The sequence below is a fragment of the Kogia breviceps genome, chromosome 2 (assembly GCF_026419965.1).
Source record: "Kogia breviceps isolate mKogBre1 chromosome 2, mKogBre1 haplotype 1, whole genome shotgun sequence".
NCBI classification, from domain to species: Eukaryota; Metazoa; Chordata; class Mammalia; order Artiodactyla; family Physeteridae; genus Kogia; species Kogia breviceps.
Window position 1 is genome coordinate 119,123,374 of NC_081311.1, and position 27,723 is coordinate 119,151,096.

At 40.3% G+C, this 27,723-nt stretch overlaps 1 pseudogene; it reads left to right on the forward strand.

Annotated features, from left to right (window-relative positions):
• Nucleotides 1–23,589, forward strand: part of LOC131750381 (TBC1 domain family member 17-like) — a 124,156-nt pseudogene extending 100,567 nt beyond the window's left edge.
• Nucleotides 23,590–27,723: the final 4,134 nt, after the last annotated feature.

A 27,723-nucleotide genomic window follows, 5' to 3' on the forward strand; every position in this document is an offset into this window, starting at 1 on the left:
CTGCATATTATTTTTTTAATGTTTTCATTTGTTAAAATATTTTAAACATTGTTTGGATCCTTATACCAGCTGGCCAGAGGTGAATTTCAGCTCATTTCATGTTACAATGTCTCTAAGCCCAAAGAGCCTCAGACTTTTTAAAGTCCCCACACTAACAGGGTCCACATGTGTAAATAAAGCAAGCAAGCTTTACAGCTTGGGGGTTTGTAGCCCTGGATCTCACTCCCACTATGATTGAAAAATTCCCAACTTGATTAACTTTCAGTGCCTATAACGTGTTTTCAGCTCCTCCAAGAAAGAGGCTATATAAATACAAAGTATTATTATTAGGTGGCACTGGAATTTATTAACAGTTTAGTTACTCCATCAGTTTCTTGGCATGTCATTTTTGTTCTGGCTTGAACAAATCCACCTGTAGGGCTAAAACAAAATTCAGTCCAATGATTCAAAAACCCACCCTGTCTCAGACAATAAAGAAAGCAAAGATAGTCTCATTGGCCAGAAGTAGAAAATAAATCTTGCACGCTACCGCAGCCTCATGTCCCAACTTCCCACGAGTAAAGTCATGCTAAGCCACGGCCAGGGTCACCCAAACCCAGTTATTCTGTGTCTTTTGGGTGTCACCTTTGGTGAACCATCACAATTACTGTCCATGATATATACTGCAAAACTGAATGAACCCCAAATACTCTTCTCACTCAATAATTTAAACTTTCATGACCCATCCTTTTTTTACATACACTTCTGGATATAATGATTTTCATAAGTTTGGTATCAACTATCAAAATTCATATTTTATTTGCCAATTAAGCATGAAATATTTATTAATTTCCTATAATAAGAAAAATCCACACATGCACAGTATGAAGTGTAAGGCACTGTGCTAGAGAGGAAGGAATATGTAACATAAAACACATCCAAGGGATTTAGGATTCAAGTGGAGAATGAGATGTGTGCACTCTGAAAGATGATTAACAGTATAAAGCAGGTAGTTCTTTCCTGTGGAATGAATTAAATCAGACATTATATTAATTACAAGTGAGCGTTCCTGCGGGAGGTCATGCGAACAAGTCAAATAGAGTAATGCATCACCAAAGTTTAGTTGGGATAAAACTGCTGGCCCTTAACACCAAGTTTCCACTAAAATCACCTGGAGAGTTTAAAATAATACTGATGCCTGGGCTCCACTCCACACCAATTAAATTAGAAGCCTCTGGAAGGAGCCCAAGCATAGAACTTTTTAAAGCTCTCTAGATAATTCTACTATGTAGCCAAAGTTGAGACGTCGAAGAATTCAATTGGACAGAAAAGTAGTAGGGACAACATAAAGGTGGGGGAGGCCCTCTAGGTGACTAGAAAGGTACATTTGGAAAAAAGTGAGGCAACACAAAGTGGATGGGTAAAGGATTCTGATAAGAGAGCAGGGAAGGGCTTCCCCGGTGGCGCAGTGGTTGAGAGTCTGCCTGCCGATACAGGGGACATGGGTTCGTGCCCTGATCCGGTAAGATCCCACATGCGTGGAGCGGCTGGGCCCATGAGCCATGGCCGCTGAGCCTGCGCGTCCGGAGCCTGTGCTCCGCAACGGGAGAGGCCACAACGGTGAGAAGCCCGTGTACTGCAAAAAAAAAAAAAAAAAAGAGAGCAGGGAAGAACAGCATGAGGGAGGCGGCAGAGGGCTTTAAAGTCCAGAACTATAGTTTGACCGGTTAATTTCTTCTTTGGCCACAGCCATTCTAACTCTAATCTCTCCTCCAGATGTTAGGCTTTTTAGTATTGAAAAGACAAGGTTTTTTTTAAATTTGAAATGACCATACTATCTCTAGAACCTTCACTTTTCTAGGCTAAATCCCTCCAAGTTCAATCACTCCTCCTAAGACACTCAAGAATTCTCAAAATTCGAAGCCCAGGAAAACTCAGTCCTTGGGATGTGTGTGGCCTTACCAGGCCTTACCAGGCCAGAGCAGTCCTCCTTCAACCTTGGTGCTGGACACTTGCCACATGAAGCTGAGGCCTTAGCACTGCATACATATAGAGCTTTTAGTCAACTCAAGCCTTTAAAGTTGGGTGGATGCTGTCTTGTCTTGCTTTGTTTCAATAAACCACATAGTTATTCTATGTATGTGCAGTTAATTTTTTTTAACTGCAGGATTTTGCATTCATCTTTGTTCTGTGTCAGCATATTTGTTTTGGCCTGCTCTTCCAGCCTCCTTCCTTGAAAGTTAATAATGTTTGATTAACATAATCTGAATGTGTCTATTTCCAAGTGCCAAAGTGAAGTGTTCATTAGCCCTTAGGTGAGACGCACAAATTACTCTACCAAACAGTAAGAAACCAATTTGGACTCCTGGGGATAATTTAACTCAATTCCAAGACACTTCCATGCCATTTCCCTGTTATTACTCCCAGCTAAATAATTTATGTGAAGGAAAGGGAGCAAGGAATAATGGGCTAAACAAAGAAGTGAGGAATCGAGATGAGTTTCCCATATGACTTTCTGTGACTTTTGATCACTCAAATATCATCTATACTTCCTTTGTAGAAGTCCAGTGTGAGACAGCAATGTAGGCCCTGAAGCTTCTTTCTGCCCCTTAGTCTCTAAACCACCATACATTGATTTATTTCATTCCAAGATCCCAAGCTTCAACCTATTCTTCATTATAAGCCTCTTCAAAATTAAATCTGTGAGGAATGTAATTTCTGTTTGGAAGACACTGCCTCCAATTAGCACCCTTCTCCAAAGAGCAACTTCCAGCCTCATCTGGACTTAGCTCTGGCCAGGGCCCACTTTCTTCCCCTGTACATCAGAAATTATATTGACCTACTTTCCTCAGCATAGCTAATAAAAAGTTGTGTAAAGCTCCGTCCAAAGATAACATGGTCTATGAATGCCTTCTGTTCTGCCAAATTGCATGGGACAGCCATGCATTTCTAAAGCTTAGAAGCCATGTGCCTCCCAAGTTTGCATCTTATAACTAAGAGAATTCCTTGTGTTTGCAAGTAAGAGATGCTACTTTTTATTAGGCAGGCTTAGTCCCTTAAATAAATTAGATAATACAAAGATCAGTGGTTCTTTTTGTTCTTCTTAACTTTCTACTATTTTCTTCTGAAATACAGAACAAGAAAGATTAAAGAAAATATGGAGAGTGGGAGCCTATGGAATGTCTCTGAGTTCAGAAATAAACATAAGCATGCCCTTACATTGAAGGCTGGGCTATGTGTGTGTGAACATACCTGCATGTGAGTACACGTGATTGAGAACATATATTTGGAGGAGTGTTTAGCCTAAGATTGACTGCTTGCCTGTTTGAGCAGTGAAGAAGGGTGCTCTGGACACCCAAACAATGGAGACAAAAGGCTGCTTCATGTTCCATTAGGAGGAGATGAGATGGTGGAATGAGAGAGTCACATGGCACCAAGCACTTCACATTCAGATTCTGCATTTCTAAAAGTGTTTGTCATGCTTAATTTTCCCCCTTTGCTGATATTAATAATGATAGCACTTAGCATTTCTAAAAACTTTCCATCTTCAAAGCACTATATGAACATTACCTAATTAACTAACATTAACTAATTATAATTAAACTTGCCCTGGGCTCACAAATCAGAACTTTAAGAAGGAAAGGGGGGGAGGGAGGAGAAAAGAAGAAAAGCTTTCTAGTCAGACAGGTTTCCCAAGTTTTCTGAGATTGAATTTTGATTCAAATTATCACAGAATTTCAAACAATTCTTGAGATAACCTAACAGGCCTCCCCTTGCTTCCCAATGGTTAAATATTGATAAGAACGATAATAAATGATCTCCAGAAAAGAAAATTGTCATTCTTATACCAATTTGTATCGACAGAGAGTTTAATGCCAATTAAAATGTGTTTCTCTGAAGCAACATGCTGTAAAATATTGAGCCAAAGAAATTTCTTTTCCTAGAGCAACCTCTCACTTCACACACACACACACGCACAATCACACACACACACACACACACACACTACTGAGTGGCGTCAGAATTCTGACTTTCAATCTTTAAGTGCAATGAGCTCAGTGTTCTAACTCACGTGCCCATTTCAGACATTTTAATGTATCTATTGAATTTCCTTTTTATTAACCTTAGCAAAAACTTTCAGTAATATTATATCCCAAGATCAAATAAAGCATCCTGTTTCCATAATTCCTAGACAGAAAAGCTATATAATCAAATAAGTCTATTTGGATGCTTGTTTTCTGTACATTACACTTATCTAAATTTATACTTGAAGAAGCGGGTGGGGAGATAGGGTTTAAGGCCTCTTAAATGTTCCCTCTTGTTTTCATTCTAGAAATGTCTAAATGAAATATGTAGCTATGCTTGACTGGAAGCCATCGCTAAGACTTTGCTCTAGTCAGAACATGCTCAGACTGTTCTAAAGTATTCGCTTTAACAACCTGCAAGTTCAGTATTGTATCAAGAATAATATTCCCCTTTACATAAATTCCTTTTAAAACATCAGGATTGAGCAGGGTGGCTGTAAAAAACGTGGCAATAATGACATCATTTATCTTGTTTTTTTAAAAATTCACACTGCTTGCATTGGTGAAAATATTCTGTTTCCATCAATAAAGCAGATCTTCAAAATGTTATCAAAAAGAGAAGTCACTGCAACAAGCCTTTATCCCTATAGGTCTGCCTACTTTAAAGACCTCCAAGCCTGAAAGGGATGTGATCTTCACTGCTTGGTAAGTCTCCAGGAGAGACTGATACAGCTCAGCTGACAGTGGTTACTCTCAGAAGCTGGTTATCGATCAGCTAAGATGATGTGTGCCATTTATCTCTGCTGAATTTGATCTTTTTATTGTGCTCCTCCAACCTCTATGTAATGAGAGCCTGCAGGCCACTGCTTGGCAGATCTTTACCCACTGAAGTCACTTCCACCTTCTTATTACCCACGTGCCTCCCTCCTATGAAGATAATAGTCATCTTTCTCCTCTGAAGACTGAATATCAGAGATAATAGACGATATGGGCACAAATGAAAACTGGATGGACAATTAAAACATCATCCACAAAGAGGCCAGGGGATCTCATCCAGGGCTAAATATTTTTAGTTTTTCAAATACGATCCTTAGGCTTCTGCTTTGTAAAGACACACGGCTATATTTGAGGTTTTTTGCTCTCCTGAGAAGACTTTTGTTTGGGTTTTTGTTTTGTTTTGTTTTGTTTTAAACAGCAGAATTAATTCAGGCCTTGGAAAGTGTCCAATATCAAAGAAAAATGTGTGGATCATACAGAATTCAACATGTCAGATTACAAAAGGGATGATCCCTTGGGCACCCCCATCACAGGCCTCTTTCAGAAATATGAGACAAATAAAAGGGACCACAGAATAAATCAAAAGAGGACATAATTTTGAAGCAAGATATTTAAAACCCTCTCTCCATAAGGCTAATGACATGTGCCAGTTTTATTTGATAGCCTGAAGCAAAGTCACCTAACAACCCATAACGCTTACAGAATCCCGTCTTTATTTTTTAGCTTCTGCCAGGGAAGTTCTAAAACTCCTTATGGCATCTTATGAAAGCTCAGTACACAGTGAATACAAATCTGCAAAAGCTTGCTCTCCTACCTTAATCCTTTAGAGAGATTTATTCACTACTGATGAAAACCTAATTTCTGATCCCCGCCTATTTGCTGAATCCAAAATCTCTGTTACGCTCTTGATAATTGCTCTACATAATTCCAGTTTCAAATGGCATAAAATCTGCCCAAGCAATAAACAGCTTTACACAGTGAAACCTTCCTCAAACATTCTCCTAAGTACAGAATAAAGGAACTATTTTGTAACCATGTGTACTGAGCTTGACAATATATAATAAACCACAAAGATTTCATATGCAAAGGTAACACAAACTCAATATAAATATCCAGAGGCCAAAACTTGCTGAGCCTAAGTCCCATGCAGAGCCTATCACACAATGTTTTCACATTATTTAAATTTATATGCTCACCACTGGGTAATTCCTGCTGGAAATTCATGGAGCTGTATATGCAGAATCTCTGCCTTAGTTTGTTTGATCTGTTCTGCTTGATGAGAGAATGAGGACTCTAATCTGAAGTTGAGTTTTGAATAACTTTTTCTGAATAAAGGTAAAATAACTTCAAAAAATGAAACCATCATCTTCCAAAGAGAAAAGGTCTCACGATCAAGGCTGTTTGTTTGGGGGTTTTGAAGCAAAGAAGAATTCCACATGTAAAGGGGTTGAGAATGGAGGAAGAATCAATTTAGAAATCTGATTTTTCAGAAGGAACTATCTAAAATATACAGACTATCTAAATAACACACACACACACATCACTTGCCAGAACTGTCCCCTGAAAAGGACCTCATGTTGGGAGCCTCCTTCTTCAACCTGCAATTTGCATCAAAGCAGAGAACAGAAGCCCAGCTAAAAGTCATGCACAACATAAGGGAAAAGGAGGACACGGATTCACGTTTAGTAAATGAACTAAGACAATCTCTGTAATGACTGTTACATTTCATTTGTGTACTCCAAGCAAAATCTGTTAAAAATAAATTATATATGTTTAAACTGGAAGTGTTCCTAGCATAATGGTATAAGGTACCCAGGGCTAAATTGAAATGATCATTCTAAAACTACAAAAATCTCAGGAACATAAATTATAATTTCACGGTATGCCTTGAAATGGTAGTTCTGCAATAAAATTAAAATATATATTCTCAGTGTTTGTCTGGCAAATGCAAATACATGAAACAAACATGGTTAGTAAATGAACCAACAATTTGCTGCATTTGGAGAAATCTGTTTTTACACTGAATACTTCAATTGGCAAAACCCTCAAAATTTTATCTTTCTAAAGGAATTACCATTGGTATAATTCACATGATGGTTCCAAAATGATCAGTGATTGTAACAATAGAGATTTGCTGTTCTAAAAAAACAAACAAAAAACCTTAAGCAACAGGAAATGCTCTTGCTACATTAATTTTCTTTGCTGTATGTACACAGTCTTCAAACAAGGGCAAACAGAAACCAATTCAAGTACCCTTGCTGAAGGATCAAATAGAGGAAAATCAGAGGTTCGAATTACAAAACAAATAAAAAACAACCTTATGTTAAGAAGACATATTGCCCAAGTAGTTTTTGCTTGCTTCTTACCTATCTTGTTTGCAAGTGTAAGTGGACAGACCAAGGGCTTAAAAGAAAACCCTCAAAATGGGGCTGCTAGTGTTTCAGCACCTCACCAGCCACCAAAAGAGCTTATTGAATGCTGGAATCAACAATTCTATGTTTTAAACATAAACAAACATTCTTGATTTACTAATTTTTTAGAGTAACAACACAAATTTTGCATTCTCCTTGCAATGGAAAACTTGCTGGGAAGTTCATTCTTTTTCTCATTTTCAAAAATGCGTCATGTAGCACCAGCAGCTTTTCTCTGAAGTTACACTTAGTTTTTGACCATACTGGCCACACCACACCATCTTCAATTCTTTTTTAAAAAACATTAATTTATTTGAAAGATGCCCATTTACTGTTATTGTTATTTCCTGAGTTCTGCACTAACCAAGTACAGATACTATGATACAGACATGATAGGACTCTACACTATTTGATCACATAGCTCTGTATACCCATGGAGAAAAAAAGGGGTCTGAATTAGCATACTTGTTTGATCTTTTCCCTGAAAGGTCTTAAGAACATTATGTTTAAAACTCTATTGAATTTTACCTATTGAAGCACTCTTTGCCAGCTGCTACAGTGCAGAGTGAAGAGTCCAGGAAGCTGCCAAATCAGAGACCAACATTCAGGGTCCTAGCTCTTGTACTGATCACAAGCAGAGGTTTGGCTATTAAGTTTCCACCTTTTTCACCTCTACAGAATAAGGTGATTTGCCTTATTATGAATACTGAAGGCAGTGTCAGAGCCTCTGATCATGCAGTAAAGTAAGAAAAGTGAATAAATAGGTTCTTTTTTAAAAAATATTTTTTAGAGCAGTTTTAGGTTCACAGCAAAATTGAGAAGTTACAGAGATTTCCCATATACCCCTTGCCCCATACCTGTATAGCTTCCCTCATTATCATCTCCCACCAATGTGGTACATTTGTTGCAGTTGGTGAATCTACTTTGACACAATCATAATCACCCAAAGTTCATGTTTACCACAGGGTTCACTCTTGGTGTTATACGTTCTATAGGTTTGGGAAGTGTATAATGACATATATCCATCATTACAGTATCATACAGAGTATTTTCAGTGCCCTAAAAAACCTCTGTGCTCTGCCTATTCACACCTTTCCCCCAACCCCAACCTCTCACAACCATTGATCCTTTTACTGTCTCCATAGTTTTGCCTTTTGCAGATGTCATATTGTTGGAATAATAAAATATGTATAGCCTTCTCAGATTGGCTTCTTTCACTTAGTAATATGCACTTAAGATTTCTCCATGTCTTTCATGGCTTGATAGCTTATTTCTTTTTAGTGCTGAATAATATTTCATTGTCTGTATGTACCACAGTTTATTTATCTGTTCACCTACTAAAGGACATCTTGGTTGCTTCCAAGTTTTGGCAATTATGAATAAAGCTGCTATAAAAGTCCATGTATAGATTTTTGTGTGGACATGTTTTCAACCCCTTTGGGTAAATATCAAGGCATGTGATTCCTGGACTGTCTGGTAAGAGTAATGTTTAGTATTGTAAAAAACCACCAAACAGTTTTCCAGAGGGGCTGTACCATTTGGCATTCCCAACAGCAATGAATGAGAGTTCCTGTTATTCCACATCCTCAACAGCATTTGGTGTTATCAGTGTTCTGGATTTTGGCCACTCCAAATAAGTATGTAGTGGTATCTCATTGCTTTAATTTGTATTTCTCTGATGACATATGAGGTGAAGCATTACTCATATGCTTTTTTGCTATCTGTATATCTTCTTTGGTGAGATATCTGTTAAGGTCCTTCACACATTTTTCAATCAAGTTGTTTGTTTTCTTCTTGCTGAGTTTTAAGAGTTGTTTTTTTTTTCTACTTTGGATAACAGTCCTTTAGCAGATGTGTCTTTTGCAGTACTTTCTCCTAGTCTGTGAATTGTTTTCTCATTCTTTTGACAGAGCAGAAGTTTGCAAAGCAGAAGTTTTTCATTTTAATGAAGTCCAGTTTACCAATTATTTATTTCATGGATCATGCCTTTGGTGTTATATCTAAAAAGTCATGCCCATATGCAAGGTCATCTATGTTTTCTCCTATGTTATCTTTTAGGAGTTTCATAGTTTTGCATTTTATATTTAGGTATACAATCCATTTTGGGTAAATTTTTGTGAAGGGTGTAAGGTCTATGTCTAGATTCCTTTATTTACATGTGGATATCCAGTTGTTATAGCACCATTTGTTGAATAGAGTATCTTGGCTTCATTGTATTACCTTTGCTGCTTTATAAAAAATCAGTTAACCATATTTATGTGATTGTATCCTAAATAAGTTCTTGATGTTAAGTCTTTTTGAAAAGTTTCACTGATTCTTTTCAGAAGGCTTTAATGTTCTAGGCTAGTTAGAAATGTCAGTGGGTAGTATAAGTGGTGCCTTAATAACCTGGAAGAGTTTATACACACAGGTAGACCATTTAATTCAATGTACTCTATACCTGCCAACTCAAATTTGGTAGAATTGAGAAAGTACAACTTTCTGTTTTCATTCAATAAATCTTTCTATGTGTTTCTAGTGTTTGAATTGAATGCCAGCCTGCTTAATAATTAACTTGATGATTTAAATTTTTCTGTGATTTGAAGAGGAGAAGAGAGGACATTCAGGACAACTCTATCATAGACCTACATCTCCACCACCCTTACCCTATCACTCTCTATTCCCTCACCCTAGCTTATTTTTCTGCATAGCACTTATTGCCATCTGGCATTATTCTGTATATTTATTTATTGTTTGGTAATTGTCTACTTCACCCAGTAGAATAAAATCTCCAAGAGGGTAGGGATATTGTCTTGTTCACTCCTATATTCCCAGTATGCAGAAAAATACCTAGCACATTGTGGGTGCTTAATAAATATTTTTTGACTGAATAATGCTATTTGATTAATTTAAAGGGATTATCATATGGAATGTCAGTCACAACTACTAGTAAAAATAACATTAAATGTGCCATAATGTATATGTATATAAACTTTACTACAGGAAAAGGAGAAAAAAGTCAGAAAGAGACAAGAGAGATTTGAAAGACCCTCTAGACCCTTGCTACTCGAGTCTAGGGACCAATCACATTAGCATCACATGGGAGGTTGTTAGAAATGGAGAATCTTAGGTGCCACCCAAAATCTATAGAATCAGGATTAATAGTCTAATAAGATGCCAGGAGATTCATATGCACATTAAAGGTTGAGAGGCACTACGCTGGGGACCTACACAGGAAATTTATATTTAGGGAAGATGCCAAAACATGTCATTCCTCACCTGGTACAGGCTTCCAGTAACCATAGCTGAGTGGAAGGTGATTCCTGATGATTCTCTTTCAGAGCCCTCCAGTGTGATTACATCAGGTTTACCTTCAGCACCTGTCTTACTACAAGGCCTAGAATAATATTGGAAGACTGTCTTACCCCTTCCAGAAAGACTCCCTTGCTGCTTAATGATGCTTGAAATTCCTTTAACAGAGGAGAAGAATCTTTCCTTTCCCAAACAGAAATAAAAAGCCTAAAGGGAAAATACCTGGAAAAGGTAAAATATAGACAAAAACTTAAGCATACTAAAGTGAAATCCAAAATCAAGAATGAAACAACGATATTAGTATCTGTAAGTTTTGCTAGAAAAGGAGTCAAGAGAGGAGGAAGGTATTCAATGTTTGTATCTTGTTCACTACAGAGATAACAAGACAGAAACAAGGGAAGGGAATGTAGGAACCAGAAAATAGAATTTAAGGCATGAGAATTTTTGTAGAGCAAACACTATCTACTTTGAACTGAAAAAAATATATCGCTTACATAAATTTATGAATATTTTTTAAATTCTAACTTTATATTGAAGTACTTTACTCCCACAGTTTACATAACCCAAGTCTTACCTAATAATCCAAAATAAATTTACAGCACAGTGAACTACAATCTTAGCATCACTGGTTCAATCTGTAGGCAGCACATGCAACAAATGGAAGGGATAGTCCCAGGAGGCCATATTGAAAAGGAGTACCCTAGTGGGTGTGCCATTTGGAAAAATTAGGACAATGAAGGAGCCCTTTTTCTTGGAATTCAACCTGCTACCAGCTGATAGTCATCTGAAGAGGCACTTTTCTATAAATTACTATAATTTAAAAACCAAATGCTTTGAAACTCCTCTTGCCAGATCAAATCAAACTGACTCTCAGTTGGTGGAAGGCCCAGATGTGAGTTTCGTTACACACGTCAATTACTATCTAATCCATCACTTGCACTGGCTGAATGTGCTCAGTGCCATTCCCAGAACTAGTGTCATAGAAACAACAGCATCTAGGTAGGAGTGGAATTTTAAAAATCTCCAGTCAGTGTCTGCAAAGCATTAGTGGAGCATGTGTAAGCACATGCTCAGTTTGGCCTTTTAATCTCAAACAATACCATCTCTTAAGCTATTTAAAACTCAAGTTGTAAGCAGTAAGAGATGGTGTTATATAAAGAAAATATCGAGAAAAGGTCCTCACTAGGGCCATATCTCTTGTACTTGTGGCCGCCAGCTTCCCTGCACATTTGGCGCCACTGGGGCTCCCACGATCCAAGCAGTCATACCACCTCTGTGCCCTGTCCTCATTGGGGGCAGACCCAAGAGCTCCAAGGCAGCCTCAGGACCAGACTCCTGTGGGTGGACCACATGCAGAGGTGGGGATAAAACCAAAGCTGAGGGCTTCCCTGGTGGCACAGTGGTTGGGAGTCCGCCTGCCGATGCAGGGAGCACGGGTTCGTGCCCCGGTCTGGGAGGATCCCGCATGCCACGGAGCAGCTGGGCCTGTGAGCCATGGCTGCTGGGCCTGTGCATCCGGAGCCTGTGCTCTGCAATGGGAGAGGCCACAATGGTGAGAGGCCCACATATCGCAAAAAAATAAAAATAAAAAACAAAACCAAAGCTGAACCCCAGGGACGGGGGACTAAGGAAAAAGATCGAAACTCTTTCCATCAGCTGTCCAAGCTGCAGATTAAATCCCCACGATCACCTAGGTAGACCCTGCCTCTATGAATTATCTGAGTAGACAATGAGTGTTCCCACAAATGAAAATGGTCTATCTTGGGCAGCTGTGGACTTTGGGGGCAGCACATGCAGGAATTGGACCACATCAGAGTCTCAGGGGTCCCCACAGGGCCCACAGCAGGTCCAGAGACCAGCCGAGAGGTAGAGGAGGGCCTCCTGGGGAGGCGGGCTGTGGTTCTCAGTGTGTGCAAGGACACTTACAGGAGACCCCAGGGAAACATAATTATTACTATTAATTGTATTACGTTTTGATTCATTCTGTTATTGGTTCTAGCAATTTGGTTTTTTTGTTTGTTTGTTGTTTAGTATTTTTTTCTTTTTAGTCTTTTGGGATCTTCATGTTTTATAACATATTTTTTATTATTTTTAACTTTTAAAAAACTTATTTATTTATCTTTGGCTGTGTTGGGTCTTCGTTGCTGCGTGTGGGCTTTCTCTGGTTGCAGAGAGAGGGGGGCTACTCTTCAGTGAGGTGCAAGAGCTTCTCACTGCAGTGGCTTCTTGTTGCAGAGCACGGGCTCTAGGCGCTTGGGCTTCAGTAGCTGTGGCTCGTGGAGAACAGGCTCAGAGTTGTGGCACATGGGCTTAGTTGCTCCGTGGCATGTGAGATCTTCCCGGACCAGGGCTCAAACCCGTGTCCCCTGCATTCGCAGGCAGATTCTGCACTACCAGGGAAGCCCCATTTTTATTTTTTTCATATATTTCTATTATTACTTTGCTTTTCTGTTGTTCTGTGCTTTTTTCCCTTATTTGTTTTTCTTCTTCTTTTTCTTTAATATATATTTTATTTTTTTATATTTCCATTTCTACTTTGCTTTTCTGTTGTCCTGTGTTTTTTCCCTTTTTATTTTTTTTAAATCATTTTTATTGATTTGTTGTTTCCTTGCTTTATTCTTTAGTTGGCACACTGCTTTGGTTAAGTTTTTAGGTTTTGTGTTTTTGTTAGTTTGGATCCTAATTGTTTGATTTTGTTTTTGAGTTCTACTATTTGTCTGGCTGTTCTCTTGCTTTTTGTTTTATTTGGTTCTGTTTCTGTTTCTTTTTCATGTGTGTTTTCTTGTTTCTATTTTTGTTTGTTTTATTTTGTTTTTACCATTTCCATGGGGTTTTGTCTTTTTATTTTCTTTAATATATTTTCTATTTCATTTTTTATATTTCTACTTCTACTTTGCATTCCTGTTGTTCTGTCTTCTTTCCCCTTCCTCTTTCTCTTTCTTTTTTTTTAAATCATTTTTGTTGGTTTGTTTTGTTTCTTTGCTCATTCTTCAGTTGACACTCTGCTTTGACTTTGTGTTTTTGTCAGTTTTCTTTTTAATTGTTTGATTTCATTCTGTGTTCTTTTGTTTCCCTGGTTGTTCTCTTGCTTTTTGTTTTATTTGGTTCTGTTTTTGTTTCTTTTGCGTGCGTGTGTGTGTGTTTCCTTATTTCTGTTTTTGTTTATTTGACTTTACTTTTTACCATTTGCCTGGAGTTTTGTTAGTCTTCTTTTTTTTTTTTATAAATCCCCTTTATTGCCAGGACGAACGACTTGCGGGGTCTTGGTTCCTTGACTGGAAGTCAGGCCTCAGGCTCTGGGGTGGGAGCACTGAGTCCAGGATGCTGGACCACAAGACAATTCCCAGTCCCAGGTAAGATGAATCACTGAGAGTTCTCACGGAAGCCTCTATCTGAATCTGAGACCTGGCTCCACCCAACTGCCGGAAGCTCCCAGTGCTGGATGCCTCACACCAGACAACAGACAAGAAAGAAACATAAATCCACCCACCAGCACACAGACTACCTAAAGTCATACTAAGCTCACAGACACCCCAAAACACACCAACAGACACTGCTATGCTCATCAGAGGTAAAAGACTCAGCTCCACCCACCAGAATGCGAGCACCAGTCCCTCCCATCAGGAACCCTATGCAAGCCACTGGACCAACCTCACCAGCAGGGGCAGAGAACAGAAACAAGATGAACTAAAACACTGTAGCCTAGGGAAAGAAGACCTCAATACTGTAAATGAGATAAAATGAGAACACAGAGAAATATCTTTCAGGCAAAGGAGCAAGATAAAAACCCACAAGACCAAATAAATTAAGAGGAGAAAGGCAAACTACCTGAGAAAGAATTCAGAGTAATGATAGCACAGATAATCCAAAATCTCAGAAATAGCGAAAATAAAAGAAATATTTAACAAGGGCCTAGAAGAACTAAAGAGCAAAGAGTAATGAACAACACAGTAACTGAAATTTAAAATACCCTAGAAGGAATCAATAGCAGAATAACTGAGGCACAAGAATGGATAAGTGAGCTAGAAGATCCAATGGTGAAATAACTGCCACAAAGCAGAATAAAGAGAAAAGAATGAAAAGAATGGAGGACAGGGACTTCCCTCTTGGCACAGTGGTTAAGAATCCACCTGCCAATGCGGGAGACACGGGTTCAGTCCCTGGTCTGGGAGGATCCCACATGCCACGGAGCAACTAAGCCCATGCACCACAAGTACTGAGCCTTCCTTTTTCTAGCCTGCAAACCACAACTACTGAGGCCACACACTGCAACTACTGAAGCCCAATCGCCTACAGCCCATGCTCTGAACAAGAGAAGCCACCGCAATGAGAAGACCAAGCAGCACAATGAAGAGTAGCCCCCATTCACCACAACTAGAGAAAGCCTGCGTGCAGCAATGAAGACCCAATACAGCCAAAAATAAAGTTAATAATAAATTTATTTTTTAAAAAAAGAATGGAGAACAGTCTCAGAGACCCCTGGGACAACATTAAGCACACCAACACTCAAATCACAGGTGTCCCAGAAGAAGAAACAAAGAAAGGGTGTAAAAAAATATTTGAAGAGATTATAGTCAAAGACTTCCCTAAAATGGGCAAGGAATTAGTCAATGAAGTCCAGGCAGTGCACAGAGTCCCAAACAGGAAAAACCCAAGGAGAAATATGGCAAGACACATATTAATCAAACTAACAAAAATTAAACACAAAGAAAAAGCATTAAAAGCAGCAAGGGAAAAGCAACAAATAACATACAAGGGAATTCCCATAAGGTTAACAGCTGATCTTTCAACAGAAACTCTACAGGCCAGAAGGGAGTGGCAAGATATATTTAAAGTGATGAAAGGAAAAAACCCACAACCAAGATTACTCTACCCATCCAGGATCTCATTCAGATTCAATGGAGAAATCAAAAGCTTTACAGACAAGCAAAAGCTAAGAGAATTCAGCACCACCAAACCAGCTTTACAACAAATGCTAAATAAAGAAACTTCTCTAGACAGGAAACACAAGAGAAGGAAAAGATGTACAAAAACAAACCCAAAACAATTAAGAAAATGGTAATAGGAACATACATATCAATAATTACCTAAAATGTAAATGAATTAAATGCTCCAATCAAAAGACATAGACTGGCTGAATGGATACAAAAAGAAGACCCATATACATGCTGTCTACAAGAGACCCACTTCAGACGTAGGGACACATACAGGCTGACAGTGAGGGGATGGAAAAAGATGTTCCATGCAAATGGAAATCAAAATAAAACTTGAGTAGCAATTCTTATATCAGACAAAACAGAGTAGAAAATAAAGACTATTACAAGAGGCAAGGAAGGACACTACATAATGATCAAGGGATCAATCCAAGAAGAACATATAACAATTGTAAATATCTAGGCACCCAACATAGGACCACCTCAATACATAGGGCAAATGCTAACATCCTTAAAAGGGGAAATTGAAAATAACACAATAATAGTACAGGACTTTAACACCCCACTTTCACCAATGGAAAGATCACCCAAAATGAAAATAAATAAGAAAACACAAGCTTTAAATGACACATTAGACCAGATGGACTTAATTGATATTTTATAGAACATTTCATCCAAAAACAACAGAATACACTTTATTCGCAAGTACACATGGAACATCCTCCAGGATAGATCACATCTTAGGTCACAAATCAAGCCTTGGTAAATTTAAGAAAACTGAAATCTCATCAAGCATCTTTTCCAACCACAATGCTATAAGACTAGATATCAAATTACAGGAAAAACACTGTAAAAAATACAAACACATGGAGGCTAAACAATACACAACTAAATAACGAAGATATTACTGAAAAAACCAAAGAGGAAATTTAAAAAATACCTAGAAATAAATGACAATGAAAATATAACAAGCCAAAACCTATGGAATGCAGCAAAAGCAGTTCTAAGAGGGAAGTTTATAGCAATACAACCCTACCTCAAGAAACAAGAAAAGTCTTAAATAAACAACCTAACCTTACACCTAAAGCAAGTAGAGAAAGAATAAAAAACAAACAAACAAACAAACAAACAAAATGTTAGCAGAAGGAAAGAAATCATGAAGATCAGAGCAGAAATAAATGAAATAGAAATGAAGGAAACAATAGCAAAAATCAATTTAAAAAGCTGGTTCTTTGAGAAGAGAAACACAACTGATAAACCATTAGCCAGACTCATCAGGAAAAAAAGGGAGAAGACTCAAATCAACAGAATTAGAAATGAAAAAGGAGAAGCAACAACTGACACTGCAGAAATACTAAGGATCATGAAAGACTACTACAAGCAACTGTATGCCAATAAAATGGACAAACTGGAAGAAATGGACAAATTCTTAGAAAAGTGCAACCTTCCAAGACTGAACCAGGAAAAAATAGAAAATATAAACAAACCAATCACAAGCACTGAAATTGAAACTCTGATTAAAAATCTTCCAACAAACAAAATCCCAGGACCAGAGGGCTTCACAGGCAAATTCTATCAAACATTTAGAGAAGAGCTAACACAGATCCTTCTAAAACTCTTCCAAAATATAGTAGAAGGAGGAACACTCCCAACTCATTCTATGAGACTACCATCACCCTGATACCAAAAGCAGACAAAGATGTCACAAAAAAAGAAAATTAAAGGCCAATATCACAGATAAACATAGATTCAAAAATCCTCAACAAACTACTAGCAAACAGAATCCAACAGCACATTAAAAGGATCATACACCATGATCAAATGTGGTTTATCCCAGGAATGCAAGGATTCTTCAATATATGCAAATCAATCAATGTGATACATGATATTAACCAAATTGAAGGATAAAACCAATATGATCATCTCAATAGATGCAGAAAAAGCTTTTGACAAAATTCAACACCCACTTATGGTAAAAACTCTCCATAAAGTGGACATAGAGGGAAGCTACCTTATCATAATAAAAGCCATATATGACAAACCTACAGCCAACATCATTCTCAATGATGAAAAGCTGAAACCATTTCCTCTAAGGTCAGTAATAAGACAAGGTTGTCCACTCTCACCACTTTTATTCAACATAGTTTTGGAAGTTTTAGCCATGGCAATCAGAAAAGAAAAAGAAAGAAAAGGGGGCTTCCCTGGTGGTGCAGTGATTGAGAGTCTGCCTGCCGATGCAGGGGACACGGGTTTGTGCCCCGGTCCGGGAGGATTCCACATGCCACGGAGCGGCTAGGCCCGTGAGCCATGGCTGCTGAGCCTGTGCGTCCGGAGCCTGTGCTCCGCAATGGGAGAGGCTACAACAGTGAGAGGCCCGTGTACCGCCCAAAAAAAAAAAAAAAAAAAAAAATAGAAAAGAAGAAGTAAAACTGTCACTGTTTGCAGATGACATGATACTATACATAGAGAATCCTAAGGATGCTACCAGAAAACTACTAATGCTAATCAATGAATTTGGTAAAGTAGCAGGATACAATATTAATTCACAGAAATCTCTGGCGTTCTTATACACTAACAATGAAAAATCAGAAAGAGAAATTAAGAAAGCATGCCCATTTACCACTGCAACAAAAACAATAAAATATCTAAGAATAAGCCTACCTAAGGAGGCAAAAGACCTGCACCCAGAAAACTATAAAATACTGATGAAAGAAATCAAAGACGATACAATCAGATGGAGAGATATACCATGTTCTTGGACTGTAAGAATCAACATTGTAAAAATGACTACACTACCCAAAGCAATCTACACATTCAATGCAATCCCTATCAAATTACCAACAGCACTTTTCACAGAACTAGAAAAAGAAATTTTACAATTTGTATGGAATCACAAAAAACCCCGAACAGCCAAAGCAATGTTGAGAAAGAAAAACGGAGCTGGAGGAATCAGGCTCCCTCACTTCAGACTATACTACAAAGCTACAGTAACCAGGTAGTATGGTACTGGCACAAAAACAGAAATATAGATCAATGGAACAGAACAGAAAGCCCAGAGATAAACCCATGCACATGTGGTCACCTTATCTTTGACAAAGGAAGCAAAAATATACAATGGAGAAAAGACAGCTTCTTCAATAAGTAGAGCTTGGAAAACTGGACAACTACATGTAAAAGAACGAAATTAGAACACTTCCTAACACCATACATAAAAATAAACTCAAAATGGACTAAAGACCTAAATATAAGGCCAGTCACTATAAAACTCTTAGAGGAAAACATAGGCAGAACACTCTATGACATAAATCACAGAAAGATCCTTTTTGGCCCACCTCCTAGAGTAATGGAAATAAAAACAAAAATAAACTAATTGGACCTAAAGAAACTTAAAAGTTTTTGCACAGGAAAGGAAACTATAAACAAGATGAAAAGACAATCCTCAGAATGGGAGCAAATATTTGCACACAAAGCAACTGACAAAGGATTAATCTCCAAAATATACAAGAAGCTTATGCAGCTCAATATCAAAAAAACAAACAACCCAATCCAAAAATAGGCGGAAGACCGAAATGGACTATTCTCCCAAGAAGACACACAGATGGCCAAAAAACACATGAAAAGATGCTCAGCACCACGAATCATTAGAGAAATGCAAATCAAAACTACAATGAGGTATCACCTCATACCAGTCAGAATGGCCATCATAAAAAAATCTACAAACAATAAATGCTGGAGAGGGTGTGGAGATAAGGGAACCCTCCTGCACTGTTGGTGGGAATGTAAAGTGATACAGCCACTAGTATGGAGGTTCCTTAAAAAACTAGAAGTAGAACTACCATATGACCCACCAATCCCACCACTGGGCATATACCCTGAGAAAACCATAATTCAAAAAGATACATGTACCACAATGTTCACTGCAGCACTATTTACAATAACCAAGACATGGAAGCAACCTAAATGTTCATTGACAGATGAATGGATAAAGATGATGTGACTCATACATACAATGGAATATTACTCAGCCATAAAAAGGAACGAAATTGAGTTATCTGCAATGAGGTGGATGGACCTAGAGTCTCTCATACTGAGCGAAGTAAGTCAGAAAGAGAAAAACAAATACCCTATGCTAATGTATATATATGGAATGTAAAAAACCCATACTGATGAACATAGTGGCAGGGCAGGAATAAAGACGCATATGTAGAGAACGGACTTGAGGACACAGTGGGGGACGGGGAAGCTGGGACAAAGTGAGAGAGTAGCACTGACATATATACACTACCAAATGTAAAATGGATGGCTAGTGGGAAGCTGCTGCATAGCACAGGGAGATCAGCTCGGTGCTTTATGATGACCTAGAGGGGTGGATAGGGAGGGTGGGAGGGAGGTTCAAGAGGGAGGGTATATGAGTATATATGTATACATATAGCTGATTCACTTTATTGTACAGCAGAAACTAACACAACATTGTAAAGCAATTATATTTCAATAAAGATATTTTAAAAAGAAAATATCATTTTCTATAATAGCAATTTAATAATAGCTCAGCTCCTTGGATACTTTCTCTGGTAACAGCCAAAATTTTCTAGGCAATGATATCATCACTAACATGACTGTTAATCTCAGTGATGAACTCATGGGTTCCCTTCCACATGAGAAGTGCTGATTTATTTGTATCCTTCACACTGCCATAGGGTGCTTTCAACAGAAAATAATATTGCAAGTCTACACAAAATGAAAAAGCTGACATAAACATGAAATAGTATATAGGCCATTGGAACAACCAAACTATCCTCACAGCTGAGTCTCTAGTCCCACACAGCCTGGTGGGGCTGTGTCAGCTATAACTTCACTTTCTGCTTGAACTGGCTAATTTAACCAGCAACAATTATCCTAATGAGAGATCACTATCACTAAAATTTATTTCGTGCTTAGGATGTGCCAGGTACTGCTCTGTATATTTCATATGTATTAACCCACTTCTTCCTCATAAAAATCATACGTGGTAAGTACTGTTACTGTCCCCATTTTGCAAATGAGGAAACTGAGGCCAGAGTGCTTAAAGAACTTGTGCAAGGTGATCCAACTAACTGTACTGGATGCTTGACAGAGTACAGGTCCCATTCTTCCTTGCTGCTTTTCAAAACTACAGCTCCATATATTGTGACTGACTCCCCCACCCACCCCCGCAGTAGTCTCCCTGACCAGTTACAGTGTTATCAAGAAGAGAGCCAGACCAAAAACAAAAAAAATCATAGAGACAGGAAGTAGAATGGTAGCTACCAGGGGCTGGAAGGGGGAGGGAACAGGGAGTTATTGTTTAATGTGTATGGAGTTTCAGTTTTAGAAGATGAAAAGAGCCTTGGAGATGGATGGTGGTGATGGTTGCGCAACATTATAAATGTATTTAATACCAATGAACTGAACACTTACAAATGTTTAAGATGGTAAATTCTATATTTTTTACATTTTACCACAATAAAAAAAAATGGGGGGAAACTGATGAAGAAGAGAGCCATATGAATAGAGGAGATGCAGAGGTACCACTAGGGAGACTTTCTTGTACCAATCAGTTTAGCTATTTAAATGAGCATCCGTGGAGTTGGCTTTGTACATGCCCAGATCTGTAGCTTTGGAAATACAAAGCCTACTACCTCCTGGAATACTCTGTTTGGCAGGATTGCTCACGAGGCACAACCACATGGAAATCACCTCAGCAAGACCATCCGATCCACCAGGAGTGTGCTTTCCTTGTCTACCCACACTGAGCATCAGGATCTTAACTGTACCACTTAGGAGAGATGCATCAGGCTAAAGATTTCATGGAAACTACAAACGATTAACTACAACGATAGATTCCTTCCTGTGGAATAAGAACTATAGGCAGTGTTCTATACATTTAACCCAAGCAAAAATCATACAAAAGAAAACATAATGTGCATCTGACCCAGAACTACCTAACATAGTATACGGCCAGTCCTACTCATTCTACAAATATTTTTCCTTTACATCCACTCCACTCATTAAAAAATTGGTAAAGAGGCACGTACCTGCACACCAAGAAGCACCAAGACCCAGACTCCCTCGTGGACCGCATCAAACGTGTTGTGGAGAAGAACAAATGACGTCCTCCTGCACTGGGCTCCTGTAGAGAGGCTGGAGATTCCACTCAAATCCTCTTCTCCAAGAAGGACGCCAGTGGGGATGACTCCTTCACTTCTGAGGAGGAACTGACCTTTGACCCCGGCTATGAACCCCACAGAGGGCAGTCATCAGCACAGGTCAGCCATGGCCCGGCCACTCAGAGCCACGAGAGGTGCAGAGCCCAGCTCCCACAGGGGCACCCTGGTCTTCTTAGTGTGTAAGTCTGGGGGAGCTCAAGGCCATCCGCCGTTCAAAGTCCGGCCCCAGCTGGGCCTGCCTGGTCCTGGTCACGCAGGCCACAGGCTCCCCGCCTGACCTGCATGTCCACTGTGGGGCACCAGTGCCCTGCTCTGTGTCTTCAGCCGTCATCAGCTGTTGGCCAGCTCCCCACAGAACCGCCACCTCTACCTCGTCTCCCCCTACGCCTCCCCGGTCCTCTCCAACTCCTTCCACCACCTCCAGCTCTTTGACCAGGACAGTTCCCACATGGTGTCTCGCTTCCTCCAGGATTCCTACTGCACCACCTTCAGCAGCTTCTCCCGCATGACCAACTTCTTCAGGGTAGGCCTGCAGCCACACCTGGACGGGGCCTCCCGCGACTCTCTTCCGGCCTCTGAAAATGCGCCCCACCTGGGTTGCAGGCCACTTCCGGTGTGGAGCTGGGGCCGCGGCCGCTGTGGTGCAGACGCCTCGGGTCACAGGGGAGGAGTGGGCCCCCCACATGTGCTCTGAGGGACTCCTGCAGCAGGTCCTTGAGCTGAGACCCCGGCTCTTCTCAGGAGTGAGGAGCCGAGTACCCCCTAGGGGAGGGCTGGGCAGGGCCGGCGGGCGGCGTCGTGGCCGCGGGGGGGGGGTTCCCCAGGGTCTGAGCCCCAGCCTACCGTGCCAGGCTTGGCGGTTCCTCCTGCGGTACCTCAGCTGGGAGGGCTCTGCCAAGGAGCGCAAGGCTTACGTGCGCAAGAAAACCGACGAGGATTTCCACCTGAAGCTGCCGTGGAAATCCGTGAGGCCCCGGTAGGGGCAGAGGAACTCACCGCCAAATGGATACCGCAGCCTCATGGCCAAAGACGAGAGCGAGAGCCGCTCTCATAGAACCAACAAATTCTTTGAAGGTCGCGAGAACCCAGGGCTGGGCCTGCTGAACGACATTCTCCTCCCCGACTGCCTGTACCATGACGAGCTCGGCTCCGCCCAGGGCAGGAGTAACCTTCTCTTCCCGATCCGCTACGGCTCTCAGGACGAGGTGGATGCCTTCCACTGTTTTTGTGGCATCACGGAGCTCGTGCTCCGGAACTCTGAGGAGATAATAAAACGGCAACTCCTGCTGCCCCTGAAGGTGCTGGATCCGCCGCTCTGAGACTTCCTGGACTCCCCCGACTCCGGCTCTCTCTGCTTCTGCTTCTGCTTCCGGTAGCTGCTCCTCTGGGTCAAGAGGGAATGCCCCTTCCCGGAAGTCCTTCGGCCGTGGGAGGCGCTGTGGACAGGGCGCCCTGGCCCCAGTCTGTACCCGCTGGTGGCCTGCACCGTCCTGGACGTGGAGCGGGACACCTCATGCCTGCTGGCTTCGGCTCCAGTGAGATCCTCAAGCACACGGACTAGCTGACCACGAAGCTGAGCTTGGAAGACGTGCCGACACTGGCCGAGGCGCTCTACCCGCCACCAACAACCTGCCCGGTGAGTACCTGACCCCTCACGATAGCCCCCAGGCCCCATCAAACCTCTGGCTTTTCGCTCCCTGACCTCCAGCCCTCGGTGAGCTGCCCCACCACGTGCAGGAGGTCCTAGGTCTGGGCCGTCCTCAGAGCGCCACAGGCTCTCGCTCCAGACTCTCCACTGCCGCTGTCCTGTACCCGTGCCCCACCAGCTCTGCCGCCCCCCAAGGACACGGGCCCGCAACAGCAGCCCAGACATCCTGCCGGAGGAGGGGGGAGGAAGGTGCGAACTCCGACCCCTCCTGGGCCTGCTGAGCCATCATGTTGGCTTGGGCCTGGATGGGGAGGTATGGTGGCTCCTAGTCCCCTCTGACCCCTCAGCAGGGTTGATGTCTGGCCACGTGACCCTGATCCGGTCAATAAGGCTTAAGAGGAAGCCGGGGGTGAGTGTGGGGGGTCGTGGAGACAGGGCTCCCTTACCTGCCTGAGTTTGGGGCTTTTGAAGGAGTAAGGATGGGGGTGTTAAGGTGCGACCGCCACTTAGTAGATGTGCGGGAACACATCCCAGACATAACCGAGACGGAAGGGCCTGCAGAGCTGCTCACTCTTGGGACCCTGCCCACTAGATTGTTCTGTGAGAAAGAAAAACTCATGTTTAACGCCCACCCCTCCCCTTCCCCCAAAAAAGAAAATTGGTGAAGACTTAGCCAAGCAGGGCTGAGAGAAATGTCTCTGCTCTAAAGTTCCTGTCCAGGTCTCTCCTTACACTGTCCATCATACTCTGTGGACTCCACACTATCCTTGTCATGCCTGTGTCATTTCCTCATATAAGTTCCCTTATTTCTAATTCCAGGCAATTTTTACTCTTTGCTTTGGCCTTGCATAGGACATGGTTTAAGTATAGAGTTTATAGCAATGGTATTTCTAAGAATGTTTGCTTCTTCCAGTATGTTTTACAGTGTTTCAACTCAGGAAAGACTTCTTTTTCAATGTGCATGGTCCTACAGTGCAGTTCTTGCCCATATGTCTGTGCTTCAGGTGACTCCCAGTCTTGACTCCACATGTGATCTCCATGAGACTATTGGAGAAATGTTTGTTTTGTGGGGGTTTTTTTGTTTTTTTTTTTTTTTTGGCCACATCAACCAGGGATAGAACCCATGCCCCCTGCAGCAGAAGCACGGAGTCTTTACTAGACTGCCAGGGAAGTACCATGTTCTGTGGCTCCTCTTGTTGAAAAAAATATTTTTCAGAATGAGGTTTAAACAGAGGATGACTTGCCCTCCCTTAGCTCTGTTTGGAGGAAAATATACTGTCTTCCCCACCCACCCTTATGCCTTATTTCTAAAACAATAAAAATTCTTATTGACTCTTATAAGACAGTTAACATATAATCTATCGCTTCTCAGAAGAAAGAATATTAATTTCCAAACTGTGCTTTAGGTGTCTGGAACAAGACTCAATAAAGAGCAAGCTAAGAAATCATTCGTGATTCAACTGAATGATTCCCCCAAAAGGCAACTGGCTTCAGTCAGGGCTATCAGTAGCTTTTGCTCTATTCTCAGCCCCCAGGGCGATATTTAATGTGCTACATGATAATAAGCTTCTGTGTGCTATTATCTGAAGAACAAAAAACCTAAAAAAATTCTATGAAGTTGTTACTTTTGACCAAGAAGGAAGGAAACTCAGATGCCAACGTTTGACCTAAAAATGTGCTAAACAAACTAACTAGAGAAACAAGAGACACTAACTTTTTATGTTTGTGGAATGTACAAAGAGAAGCTCATCTCTCAGCTCCTATGTTTCTTTTCTTAATCTGATTAATACTTTGCATTATAAATAGTTTTAAAATACCTTTGGTTATGCAGTGAAACAGTGAAGCCACTGGAAAATCATACAAACAATGCAATAGAAAAATCAAAACAAAAAAAAAATTTAAAAAAAGAAAAATTAAAACAATTTAAAAACCTAAATCAGTTAGGATTCATTTGGATGTAAGTAAAGGCAGTTGTTCAACTCAAAATGAGTAAAGTTAAAAATAAGGAGAGGGAGGGAAATTATTGGCTCACAAAATGCTAAAGTCCACAGAAAACTGAGCCAGGGGCTCCAGGGGTATTAGGCCTTAGTTTCTCTCCACCTGTTGGTTCTGCAAACCTCCTGGGTTGGCATCATTCTTAGGTAGACCCTGTGCTCATGGGGACCTTGTAGCTCAGGCTTACCTCATCCTAGAGCTAGCAGTCACTGCACAGAGAAATTGTCTCTTCACCATAATTCTAAGAAGTGTCCCAGAATTGAGTGTCATTGTCCTGAACTAGGTTACATGCTCACCCTTGAACCAACCACACATACCAAAGGGACATAATATATTCAATCTGGAGTGTAGGAAGGTGCTACACTTGAGCCCCATCCTCATAGACTGAAGGAGCTGAGGAGGGAAGGTCCCCAGAGTAAAATCAGGTGCCATTACTAGAAAAAGGTAAAAGGATGCCAGATAAGCTAAAGGTTGCCCAATCCAGCACTCTAATTAATTAAGTCCCCAACCTCAGCTTGTGAGATATTTGACAGGAATTTTTTTAAAAGGAAATTAAGTACAGTGATGCAAATCACAATTCCAACTCTTGACTAATCAGCAAACACAGACATACATAAATATATTAGGACAGTGGCCCTTCCATTTTAACAACAAGAAAATATGTGAGTCACTCAGATGGAAACTAAAATCTGAATCTATTCATAAACAATTGTTAACTCAGTTCTAAAGCCACAAGCATCCAAGCACATACACGCTCATGTCAAAGAGGTCCTATTCCTCTTCACTTCAATTTGCATCTTGTTGTGACATTACACCATATGGTGTGGGCAAAGTGCTCTTGTATGCAAAGTGAGTTCAGAGTAAATGAGCTAAAAATGTCTTACATACATAATGGCTCTTGTTTCAACTTAGCTGTGACTACTAGATTGCTGCAAACACCAAAATAATAGTGCTGCTAATGAGGAGATTTGTTCATAACTTACTACACTGTCAACTCTAATGTTCGACCATAATGGTTATTATTTATTGTTATGTTGTGTGTATACAAAGCAGTGGCTGAGGCCAAAAGCAGCATCTTAACAGAACCCAAGCCTATTAGATTGTGAATAATCTCCTAAAGATAACCGTTTAAAAAAAAAAAAAGAAATCTGCCCAAAGCCTCTGTTTTTTGAGACATCTTAATTGAAAAGACAGAGACCTAGATTTAAAGTCAGAACACCAGGATTGATCCTGTAAGAGACTGGAGTGACAATTCCCAGTGCTGGTGAGGGTGCAGACAAGCAGGCACTTCCAGACATCATCAGTGGGAAAGTGTTTAACCCAGTCTTTTGGAGAGGAATCTGACACGATACATTAAAATTTTAAAAGCGCATATCCTTTGATTCAGCAGTTTTACTTCTGGGAATCAACCCTGTAAAAATTAAAGTACCAGTACATGAGGACATACATACAAGGATGTTTATTGCAATTGTATTTGTGATAGCAAAAACTTGAAACAACCTGCTCATCCACAAGAATGAAATGGTTGAGTAGACTGATGCATCCATTTGGTCACAGGTTATAAATGTGACTACAGAAGAACAAGTCAGATTTACATTTTAGTTTGGAGAGATGAATATTATGTACTATTAGGTGAGAAAAGCAAGTTGCAGGAGAACGGGACAGATAAATAATGATAGATGAGGTAGATAGGTAATGTACATCCATGTATATAAAGATATGTACACACATATAGTATGATCACAATTTTTGTATAAACGAATAGAATAATAGGGTTTGGATTCAGGCTCTGAAATTTGAGAGATCTTTGAACTTCACTTTCTTCATGTGCAAAATAAAGGCAATCTTTTTGTGAAAATCAAATGAGATGATGAAAATGATTTTTGAACTGTAAATAGCAATCAAATGCCATATAATAATATTACCATAATATAGTCTTATATGAGTCTGAAGTTCAGGCTCCACAAAGTCCTCCAAAGTTAGTGTCAACTTGCAGAATTGTATTTGGCTTTATCCACACCAATATCAGCCGCTTCTTCTGGTCTCCAATTGTGTGTAACTGGATTCACAAGAGAGAAAACAAATGGGGAACTATATTAATACCCCTGCACGTTACCCATGCAGTGCCAGGAAAACACTGCACATGTTCCCAGAGGAGCCACACAATCCATTCAGTACTTTCAGCCCTAACAAGATCATGTTTTTCTAGATGGCTAGTTAAAGGACCACAGAAGATGATAGCCTTTCAGAAATATGGTTGTGTATAAGTAGTGTTTTCACTTTTTAGAATTAATGTCTTTACTCCGCATATATGCTTTATAAATAGTTTTAATCATATAACAGATACAATTTTATATCCTGCCTCTGGGACCAGGTGACTCTACTTCTTTCTAGTTGTTTAATCTTGGAAAATTACTTAGCCTCTCTCTATCTCGGTTCCATCATTTGCAAAATGGGGGTGATAATACTATTACCACT